Below are 12,359 nucleotides of genomic sequence, written 5' to 3'. Positions count from 1 at the left end.
GAAATAATGCAAATATTAAAATTATATATTGTATTTAATACATATGAGAGAAATTAATAAGCAGCCAAAGCAAACAAATAAAAATTCGAACAAGCAAATCGAATTATTAAAATAATAATATTAAATTATTATTGTATATCCTTACCGTTAATAAAATATTTGTTTATATTATAATAAATACATTATAATAATACAAATAAAATATGAATTGCCAAAATGTATAATGAGATCTAATATAGATCAAATAAAATTTCGAACAAGCAAATCGAAATAATGCAAATATTAAAATTATATATTGTATTTAATGCATATGAGAGAAATAATAAGCAGCCAAAGCAAACAAATAAAAATTCGAACAAGCAAATCGAATTATTAAAATAATAATATTAAATTATTATTGTATATCCTTACCGTTAATAAAATATTTGTTTATATTATAATAAATACATTATAGTAATACAAATAAAATATGAATTGCCAAAATGTATATGATCTAATATAGATCAAATGAAATTTCGAACAAGCAAATCGAAATAATGCAAATATTAAAATTATATATTGTATTTAATACATATGAGAGAAATAATAAGCAGCCAAAACAAACAAATAAAAATTCGAACAAGCAAATCGAATTATTAAAATAATAATATTAAATTATTATTGTATATAAACACAATTAAAATACTGTGTGTATATGGACCATAATATACACGCGTTGCGATATGTATTGTTCATCTCAGTTATGCGCATACATTGGATAATGCAACAACCTAAAATGTACAATGTTGTACCTGGTTTTATACAGGTTAATGTTTTATATAAATTTCAATTTATATCGCTAAAAAAGTATTAATATATATATATATATATTTATTTACAATAAATGCAATTTAAAAAGAAATACTTTGATATATATTGGTTATATAAAACTAAGACATTTCGCAGCATTCGTTTTAGGTATAAAAATAAATTTATTGAAGGAATTGATATATGCCAGTAAAATGGTGTACTTTTAATTTCTTTCAATAAAAACATATTTGACAAAATTAAGAAACCAATTTATAAAACTCTAAGCGGTGGATCACTCGGCTCATGGGTCGATGAAGAACGCAGCAAACTGTGCGTCATCGTGTGAACTGCAGGACACATGAACATCGACATTTTGAACGCATATCGCAGTCCATGCTGTTATGTACTTTAATTAATTTTATAGTGCTGCTTGGACTACATATGGTTGAGGGTTGTAAGACTATGCTAATTAAGTTGCTTATACAAATTTTATAATGAAATTTTATAAGCATATGGTATATTATTGGATAATAATAATTTAATTATTTTATTCATAATATTAAAAAATATATGAAAAACATTATCTCACATTAGTAAATAATTTGAATGTGAAAAACGAAGAGAAATATTTTCTTTTTCAATCAAATGATACTGAGAAATGTCTAGCATAAAAATTTATCTAGAATTGTCTCTTATTAATGATTAGAAAATAGAAAACCGTTGACAATATTATTGTTCTTCGTTGATTCGTTAAATCAAACAAATGCCATTTATATACAGATATTATTAATATAACGAATTTAATAAAATGTTTTATCATTATATATAAAGAATTAATTGCATATAAAAGTTATACACAACCTCAACTCATATGGGACTACCCCCTGAATTTAAGCATATTAATTAGGGGAGGAAAAGAAACTAACAAGGATTTTCTTAGTAGCGGCGAGCGAAAAGAAATCAGTTCAGCACTAAGTCACTTTGTCTATATGGCAAATGTGAGATGCAGTGTATGGAGCGTCAATATTCTAGTATGAGAAATTAACGATTTAAGTCCTTCTTAAATGAGGCCATTTACCCATAGAGGGTGCCAGGCCCGTATAACGTTAATGATTACTAGATGATGTTTCCAAAGAGTCGTGTTGCTTGATAGTGCAGCACTAAGTGGGTGGTAAACTCCATCTAAAACTAAATATAACCATGAGACCGATAGTAAACAAGTACCGTGAGGGAAAGTTGAAAAGAACTCTGAATAGAGAGTTAAACAGTACGTGAAACTGCTTAGAGGTTAAGCCCGATGAACCTGAATATCCGTTATGGAAAATTCATCATTAGAATTGTAATATTTAAACAATATTATGATAATAGTGTGCATTTTTTCCATATAAGGACATTGTAATCTATTAGCATACCAAATTTATCATAAAATATAACTTATAGTTTATTCAAATTAATTTGCTTGCATTTTAACACAGAATAAATGTTATTAATTTGATAAAGTGCTGATAGATTTATATGAATACAGTGCGTTAATTTTTCGGAATTATATAATGGCATAATTATCATTGATTTTTGTGTTTATTATATGCACTTGTAGGATTAACAATGCGAAAGATTCAGGATACCTTCGGGACCCGTCTTGAAACACGGACCAAGGAGTCTAACATATGTGCAAGTTATTGGGATATAAACCTAATAGCGTAATTAACTTGACTAATAATGGGATTAGTTTTTTAACTATTTATAGCTAATTAACACAATCCCGGGGCGTTCTATATAGTTATGTATAATGATATTTATATTATTTATGCCTCTAACTGGAACGTACCTTGAGCATATATGCTGTGACCCGAAAGATGGTGAACTATACTTGATCAGGTTGAAGTCAGGGGAAACCCTGATGGAAGACCGAAACAGTTCTGACGTGCAAATCGATTGTCAGAATTGAGTATAGGGGCGAAAGACCAATCGAACCATCTAGTAGCTGGTTCCTTCCGAAGTTTCCCTCAGGATAGCTGGTGCATTTTAATATTATATAAAATAATCTTATCTGGTAAAGCGAATGATTAGAGGCCTTAGGGTCGAAACGATCTTAACCTATTCTCAAACTTTAAATGGGTAAGAACCTTAACTTTCTTGATATGAAGTTCAAGGTTATGATATAATGTGCCCAGTGGGCCACTTTTGGTAAGCAGAACTGGCGCTGTGGGATGAACCAAACGTAATGTTACGGTGCCCAAATTAACAACTCATGCAGATACCATGAAAGGCGTTGGTTGCTTAAAACAGCAGGACGGTGATCATGGAAGTCGAAATCCGCTAAGGAGTGTGTAACAACTCACCTGCCGAAGCAACTAGCCCTTAAAATGGATGGCGCTTAAGTTGTATACCTATACATTACCGCTAAAGTAGATGATTTATATTACTTGTAATATAAATTTTGAAACTTTAGTGAGTAGGAAGGTACAATGGTATGCGTAGAAGTGTTTGGCGTAAGCCTGCATGGAGCTGCCATTGGTACAGATCTTGGTGGTAGTAGCAAATAATCGAATGAGACCTTGGAGGACTGAAGTGGAGAAGGGTTTCGTGTGAACAGTGGTTGATCACGAGTTAGTCGGTCCTAAGTTCAAGGCGAAAGCCGAAGATTTTCAAGTAAAATACAAATGCCAAACAAATATATATATTATATAAAATCTAGCTAAATTAATATACTTGAATAATTTTGAACGAAAGGGAATACGGTTCCAATTCCGTAACCTGTTGAGTATCCGTTTGTTATTAAATATGGGCCTCGTGCTCATCCTGGCAACAGGAACGACCATAAAGAAGCCGTCGAGAGATATCGGAAGAGTTTTCTTTTCTGTTTTATAGCCGTACTACCATGGAAGTCTTTCGCAGAGAGATATGGTAGATGGGCTAGAAGAGCATGACATATACTGTTGTGTCGATATTTTCTCCTCGGACCTTGAAAATTTATGGTGGGGACACGCAAACTTCTCAACAGGCCGTACCAATATCCGCAGCTGGTCTCCAAGGTGAAGAGTCTCTAGTCGATAGAATAATGTAGGTAAGGGAAGTCGGCAAATTAGATCCGTAACTTCGGGATAAGGATTGGCTCTGAAGATTGAGATAGTCGGGCTTGATTGGGAAACAATAACATGGTTTATGTGCTCGTTCTGGGTAAATAGAGTTTCTAGCATTTATGTTAGTTACTTGTTCCCCGGATAGTTTAGTTACGTAGCCAATTGTGGAACTTTCTTGCTAAAATTTTTAAGAATACTAATTGGGTTAAACCAATTAGTTCTTATTAATTATAACGATTATCAATTAACAATCAATTCAGAACTGGCACGGACTTGGGGAATCCGACTGTCTAATTAAAACAAAGCATTGTGATGGCCCTAGCGGGTGTTGACACAATGTGATTTCTGCCCAGTGCTCTGAATGTCAAAGTGAAGAAATTCAAGTAAGCGCGGGTCAACGGCGGGAGTAACTATGACTCTCTTAAGGTAGCCAAATGCCTCGTCATCTAATTAGTGACGCGCATGAATGGATTAACGAGATTCCTACTGTCCCTATCTACTCGTCAGTCGGTGTTAGATTGCTCGTGCGAACAGACGTGTTTTCCGTACGCTCCGCGAGTGTAGCCAATATTGACTGATAGAGACCAGATACGAAGCTAGAAACAGCACGAAAATTCGTGTTTTGTGCCTGCGAACCCAGTGCGCGTGTTTTCCCTGTGTAAAAGTGGTGAAACCGGGTGAAATTGGGTTTTTCCCATTGGAAATTTTCCATTGCGCCACGTGTGTCACGAGAGAGGCGCTCTCTTGAGAGAGGAGTTAGGCTTATTTAGGCACATTTTGCCTAAAACAGCTGTGCGGTTTGTGTCATCGCTAAACTTTTATCAGCTGATCAGCTGATAGAGCTTTCCGACCAGCTGATAATAAAGGGGTAAGTCCTTGGTGGAAAAGCTTTTGGGTTGGAACTGCCGATAACCGGCGGATGGCGCCACCCAAAATGGATGTTGGAGATTCTGGCAGTGAGAGTGCTAGTAGTAGGGGAAGCAGTGGGGGCAGAGGACGACCCAGAGGTAAGCGCAATAAAGCGCCGCTGAGGGACGCCTCTAGGTGCAAGTTGATGGCACTGGATGCAACTGCCGCTGACACTGCGACAGCCCCTGCCGCTGCCGCTGCCGCTGCCCCTGCTGCTGCCGCTGCCGCTGCGCCTGTCGCTGCCCTTGCCGCAGCCCCTGCCGCTCCCGCAGCCCCCGCCGCTGCTGCATCCTCTGCTGAACACGAGAAGACCTTCGTTGCACCAGCCAGTCCTCTAAAATCCTTCTCGGATAGGGAGTGGAGAGGTAATGGTGCCGTCGCTGCCGAGATGGGGGACATCCGATCGGAGATCGGTAGGATGTTCATGGTCTCCTATGCCAACCCGGCCACAAATGTGAAGGTACAGTCCGTAGCCAACCGCTACGAGGAGGTTGTTGCAGCCCTCCTTATACGGATTGGAGTGCTTGAGGACCGCCTTAAGAAGCAGACACCGGTTGCCTCGGCCGTCTCATACGCAGCCGCCGCTGCTAGAGGCGCGCACCTTATCGCCTCACCTGCTGCCCCTGTCGCCCCCTATGCCCCTGTAGCCGCACCGCGGAAAATCCGGGAGACCTGGTCGGCAGTCGTTGCATGTGATGATCCGGCCTTATCAGGGAGGCAAATTGCGGACAAGGTCCGCAAAGAGGTAGCGCCTGCTTTGGGCGTCAGAGTGCATGAGGTGCGAGAGTTGAAGCGGGGCGGCGCGATTATTCGCACGCCATCGCAGGCGGAGATGTCGAAAATCGTTGCCTCCGCAAAATTCGCTGAGGTGGGCCTTAAGGTGTCCAAAAACACTGCCGCAAAACCCAGGGTGACGGTACAGGATGTGGACACCACTGTGACGCCGGATGAGTTCATGATGGAGTTAAAAGAGAAAAACTTCGAGGAGATGTCGCTGAAGGAGTTCCAGAAGGCGGTAGTCCTGGCGACCAAGCCCTGGTCAGCAGCTAACAGCGCCACTATAAACGTGACGCTGGAAGTAGATGATCAGGCGTTGGCCGTTCTCGAAAGCGGGAGGGTGTATATCAAGTGGTTCTCTTACCGCTGCCGCTCTCAAGTGCGCACCTATGCGTGCCACCGATGCCTTGGTTTTGACCACAAAGTCAGCGAGTGTCGGTACGCTAGAGAAAACCAGGTCTGCCGCCAGTGCGGACAGAACGACCACGTCGCGGCGAAGTGCAAAAATGCGGTGGACTGCCGTAACTGCCGCCATAAAGGGCTACCCTCGGGGCACTATATGCTCTCGGGTGGATGCCCGATATATAGCGCTGTGCTAGCCAGGGTGCAAGCTAGACATTAACATGTTCAGCTTCATCCAAGCGAATTGTGGTCGAGGCCGTTGCGCTGTCATCGAGCTTGCAAAGCGGATGAGAGATGCTGGCCACCTGTTCGCACTCATTCAGGAGCCCTATGTGGACGCAGGCAAGCGTCTCACTGGACTCCCTGGAGGCATGAGAATCTTCGCTGACAAAAGGAAGAAAGCTGCCATCATCGTGGACGACCCGTCTGCCATCTGCATGCCCATCGAGACATTGACGACGGATTATGGAGTGTGCGTGAGTGTCACAGGAAAATACGGCACCATTTTTCTGTCCTCCGTATACTGCCAGTACTCAGCTGCCCTGCAGCCCTACACTGACTACCTGGATACGGTTCTGCTGCTAGCCAGCAGGACACCGACAATCCTCGGACTTGATGCGAATGCGGTTTCCCCGATGTGGTTCAGCAAAACTCCAGCTAACTCTGGAGACCGTCTGAATCGCGAACGGGGACAGCACATGGACGAGTGGATCATCGCAAGCGGTGTCTGTGTGCTTAATACGGCCAGCCAGGTGTTCACGTTCGATAATCACCGCTCCAGAAGTGATATCGACGTGACTTTCACCAACGAAGCAGCGCGTGTGTGGGCAACATACGAATGGAGAGTTGACTTCTGGGAGCTGAGTGACCACAACATCATCACTGTTGAGGTTACTCCAGATCCAAGCAGTACCGTTGAGAGCCTAGCTCCGGTACCGCAATGGAGGCTCTCCAATGCAAGTTGGCGAAGATTCAGAGTAGAACTAAGGGATGTAGCTGAATGTCTCGAGGAACTGGAGGAATCGCCGTTGGATGATCATGTGTCAGCCCTTCGCTCCATCGTACACGAAGTGTGCGACAGGGTAATAGGGCGCAGGATACCTGCAGCAAGGGGAAACGTAATATGGTGGAATCCTGAACTGAGTACCAAGCGCCAAGAGGTCAGGAGACTGAGGCGCAGGCTGCAGGCAGCTCGTCGGAGTGGCACCGGCGATGTTGAGCGACTTGCCGCTGGATTAAGGCTTGCCTCAGGCCAGTATAAGAAGCTTATCCTGATGACAAAGGAACAAAACTGGCGGGACTTCGTGGGACGGCACAAGGATGATCCATGGGGGCACGCCTACCGAATATGCCGAGGCCGGAAAAAGACAACCGATCTTGGATGTCTTAGGTCGAACGGCGCGCTACTTACGACATGGCACGACTGCGCAGATATACTCCTCCGCAACTTCTTCCCTGTTGCGGAATCCACAGTGCGTGAGGGTATAACTCCTGCTGCTCCACCGACCCTCGAAGCCTTCGAGGTGGCAACCAGCGTCGCGAAGCTGAGAAGCCGGCGATCGCCGGGAATGGACGGCATCACGGGTGGGATCGTCAAGGAGGTATGGCGTGCTATCCCTCAGCACCTGACGAAGTTGTACTCTCGATGCCTCTCGGAAGGATATTTTCCTGCCGAGTGGAAACACCCGAGAGTGATACCGCTGGTAAAGGGGCCAGATAAGGACAGGAGCGATCCTGCCTCTTATCGTGGCATATGCCTTTTGCCAGTGTTCGGAAAGGTGCTGGAAGGGATCATGGTGAATCGACTAAAGGATGTGCTACCGGATGGCTGCAGATGGCAATTTGGATTTCGGCCTGGACGCTGCGTTGAGGATGCGTGGATGCACGCTAAAAACACCGTTTCCACCAGCCGCGAGAGGAGGGTGCTGGGAATCTTTGTTGATTTCAAGGGTGCCTTCGACAATGTTGAGTGGAACGCGGTGCTGGATCGGCTTATCGACGTCGGCTGTCGAGAGATAGACTTGTGGAAAAGTTATTTCTCCGGTCGAAGTGCCAGTATCATCAGCAGTTACGAAGCGGCCACAGTGTCGGTTACACGGGGCTGCCCGCAAGGGTCCGTCAGTGGTCCATTTATTTGGAACCTACTGATGGATGTGCTGCTTCAGCGCCTGGAGCCACATTGTGCTCTGAGCGCGTTTGCAGATGACTTGCTACTTTTCGTCGATGGGAATTCCCGTGCCGATCTGGAGCGAAAGGGCGAGCAGTTGATGGACATCGTGGGAGCCTGGGGAGCTGAGGCTGGAGTGAGTGTGTCAACCAGCAAGACGGCAATCATGTTGCTGAAAGGGAATCTTTCAGACACTAGGAGACCGACCGTACGGTTTGCTGGAGCAAGCCTGCCATACGTCACCAAATGCCGGTACCTTGGCATCTTAGTCGGCGAGCGGATGAGCTTTCTCCCGCATATCTCTGCTCTCAGAGATCGGCTGGCTGGAGTTGCCGGAGGGCTAGCACGGGTGCTCCGAGTCGATTGGGGGCTCAGCTCCCGTGCTAAGAGGACGATATACAGCGGACTCATGGTCCCCTGTGCACTCTTCGGTGCCTCGGTCTGGTACAAGGCGGCGAGCAAGGGCAAGTCCTTAAGACTCCTCACCTCGTGCCAGAGGACCATCCTATTAGGATGCCTACCGGTATGCCGCACAGTGTCCACGGTGGCACTGCAGGTGCTTGCTGGTGCTCCTCCAATGGATTTAGATGCTCACAGGATGGCAGTGAAGTTTAAGCTCAGAAAGCACGTTCCCCTGGACGAGAGCGACTGGCTCTATGGACAGGACTTGTCTGTGTTGGACTGGAAATCCAAGATGGCTCTGCTAGACGAATGTCTGCTAAATGAGTGGCAACTCAGATGGGACCAAGCGGCTCACGGTTTTGTGACTCGCCAGTTTTTCCCAGAGGCAGCGTTCGTCTACAAGAGGAAGGACTTTGTCTTCACCTTAAGAGCCGGATTCTTGCTGACAGGACACGGGTCGTTCAACGCTTTCCTCCATGGTAGAACCCTCAGCACCACAACCGCATGCTCATGTGGAGAGGAGAGTGAGGACTGGCTTCACGTACTATGTGAGTGCCGCCTCTATAGCGATTTGCGTGACTTGGATGCCCTTGGCATTGTTCGAGTCCAAGAACGATGGAACGTCGCAGGAGTAGTCGAGACCCCAGAACGGATGCGTCTCCTAGGAGCTTTTGCTGATGCTGCCTTCTCGAGGCGTAGGATGGAAGCGACGAGGGATGAACCGCAGGCGCCGGGACAATAGTCCCAAAACCCCCTTGCCGTGTGGCAACGGCGAAGAATACTGCCACAGCTTGTCATTGCTTGTCGTAGGAGGCGACTAATATGACATGGTTGCCCCATCCGAGCTTGTCGGAGCTGAAGGGGTGAGGCCCACCGAGCCTGAAATTTCGGTGCCACGGGTTGAGTGGTTCTCCAAGGCTACTCATTGAGGTCGGCCCCCTAGTGGGAGTTTCGTGGTGGCTGTGGTTGACACCTATATCGCGGGTAGAGTCCCCGGGCTCGACGTGGATGTTGCGTTAATACAACTCGGGTGCTGCGACCCAAAGAACAGTAGAGATTTTAGATAGATCTCGCCCCTATGCAAGGGGGAGTGCTTGCCCGACAAGCAAGTACTTAAATTGCTACTGGGGTGGTTGCTATGTACATAGCTATAGCTTCTAGTCCAGGGCGTTGGTTTGGCGCTTAACCCAGACCCTTGCATTATATACTCCCTTGTGGGTATATTAGAATGCCGTGGCTGTAATCCCTTCAGTGCGGAACACGTCACGTTAAATAAGTTCGGAGGGATCCGAGACACACCTGTCCCTATCTACTATCTAGCGAAACCACAGCCAAGGGAACGGGCTTGGAATAATTAGCGGGGAAAGAAGACCCTTTTGAGCTTGACTCTAATCTGGCAGTGTAAGGAGACATAAGAGGTGTAGAATAAGTGGGAGATATTAGACCTCGGTTTGGTATCGCCAATGAAATACCACTACTCTTATTGTTTCCTTACTTACTTGATTAAATGGAACGTGTATCATTTCCTAGCCATTATACGGATATATTTATTATATCTTATGGTATTGGGTTTTGATGCAAGCTTCTTGATCAAAGTATCACGAGTTTGTTATATAATCGCAAACAAATTCTTTAATAAAACGGTGCATTTATGTATTTTTGATTTGAAAATTTGGTATAACTCCAATTACTCAGGTATGATCCAATTCAAGGACATTGCCAGGTAGGGAGTTTGACTGGGGCGGTACATCTCTCAAATAATAACGGAGGTGTCCCAAGGCCAGCTCAGTGCGGACAGAAACCACACATAGAGCAAAAGGGCAAATGCTGACTTGATCTCGGTGTTCAGTACACACAGGGACAGCAAAAGCTCGGCCTATCGATCCTTTTGGTTTAAAGAGTTTTTAACAAGAGGTGTCAGAAAAGTTACCATAGGGATAACTGGCTTGTGGCGGCCAAGCGTTCATAGCGACGTCGCTTTTTGATCCTTCGATGTCGGCTCTTCCTATCATTGTGAAGCAAAATTCACCAAGCGTTGGATTGTTCACCCATGCAAGGGAACGTGAGCTGGGTTTAGACCGTCGTGAGACAGGTTAGTTTTACCCTACTAATGACAAAACGTTGTTGCGACAGCATTCCTGCGTAGTACGAGAGGAACCGCAGGTACGGACCAATGGCACAATACTTGTTCGAGCGAACAGTGGTATGACGCTACGTCCGTTGGATTATGCCTGAACGCCTCTAAGGTCGTATCCGTGCTGGACTGCAATGATAAATAAGGGGCAATTTGCATTGTATGGCTTCTAAACCATTTAAAGTTTATAATTTACTTTTTAAACGACAATGGATGTGATGCCAATGTAATTTGTAACATAGTAAATTGGGAGGATCTTTGATCACCTGATGCCGCGCTAGTTACATATAAAAGCATTATTTAATACAATGACAAAGCCTAGAATCAATTGTAAACGACTTTTGTAACAGGCAAGGTGTTGTAAGTGGTTGAGCAGCTGCCATACTGCGATCCACTGAAGCTTATCCTTTGCTTGATGATTCGATAATAAAATTGCATAATTTATTTGTTGTGTTGAACTTCTTATATAAAGTTCAACCAACAATCTATTTGTATGCATTGATTGTTTGCTTGGCTTTGTGGCGAATTTTTAATCCTTTATATATTACATTCCTAAGGTCTAGATTTTCAAGTAAGAGACCAATTTGATTAACATATCAATATAAGTACAACTCGACCATCTAATAATAACAATATGAATCGTCATCTTATTAGTGACGCGAAGATTGGCAAACATATAATATAAAAATATTCCTAAGGTCTAGATTTTCAAGTAAGAGACCAATTTGATTAACATATCAATATAAGTACAACTCGACCATCTAATAATAACAATATGAATCGTCATCTTATTAGTGACGCGAAGATTGGCAAACATATAATATAAAAATATTCCTAAGGTCTAGATTTTCAAGTAAGAGACCAATTTGATTAACATATCAATATAAGTACAACTCGACCATCTAATAATAACAATATGAATCGTCATCTTATTAGTGACGCGAAGATTGGCAAACATATAATATAAAAATATTCCTAAGGTCTAGATTTTCAAGTAAGAGACCAATTTGATTAACATATCAATATAAGTACAACTCGACCATCTAATAATAACAATATGAATCGTCATCTTATTAGTGACGCGAAGATTGGCAATCATATAATATAAAAATATTCCTAAGGTCTAGATTTTCAAGTAAGAGACCAATTTGATTAACATATCAATATAAGTACAACTCGACCATCTAATAATAACAATATGAATCGTCATCTTATTAGTGACGCGAAGATTGGCAAACATATAATATAAAAATATTCCTAAGGTCTAGATTTTCAAGTAAGAGACCAATTTGATTAACATATCAATATAAGTACAACTCGACCATCTAATAATAATATGAATCGTCATCTTATTAGTGACGCGAAGATTGGCAAACATATAATATAAAAATATTCCTAAGGTCTAGATTTTCAAGTAAGAGACCAATTTGATTAACATATCAATATAAGTACAACTCGACCATCTAATAATAACAATATGAATCGTCATCTTATTAGTGACGCGAAGATTGGCAAACATATAATATAAAAATATTCCTAAGGTCTAGATTTTCAAGTAAGAGACCAATTTGATTAACATATCAATATAAGTACAACTCGACCATCTAATAATAACAATATGAATCGTCATCTTATTAGTGACGCGAAGATTGGCAAACATATAATATAAAAATATTCCTAAGGTCTAGATTTTCAA

The 12,359-nt window shown here is 42.9% G+C and overlaps 1 non-coding gene and 1 pseudogene across 1 annotated transcript; both read left to right on the top strand.

Annotated features, from left to right (window-relative positions):
• Window positions 1-1,065: 1,065 nt before the first annotated feature.
• Window positions 1,066-1,244, top strand: LOC127012009 (5.8S ribosomal RNA). Its single transcript, XR_007765432.1, has one exon. It is a non-coding gene; the product is annotated as a 5.8S ribosomal RNA (ribosomal RNA).
• Window positions 1,245-1,646: 402 nt separating this feature from the next.
• On the top strand, window positions 1,647-11,087 carry LOC127011982 (large subunit ribosomal RNA; annotated as a pseudogene).
• Window positions 11,088-12,359: the final 1,272 nt, after the last annotated feature.

This window comes from Drosophila biarmipes, unplaced genomic scaffold (assembly GCF_025231255.1).
Source record: "Drosophila biarmipes strain raj3 unplaced genomic scaffold, RU_DBia_V1.1 ptg000016l, whole genome shotgun sequence".
In the NCBI taxonomy this organism is placed as follows: Eukaryota; Metazoa; Arthropoda; class Insecta; order Diptera; family Drosophilidae; genus Drosophila; species Drosophila biarmipes.
Note: the sequence above shows the minus strand (reverse complement) of the source record. Positions and strands in the feature narration are given on the sequence as shown.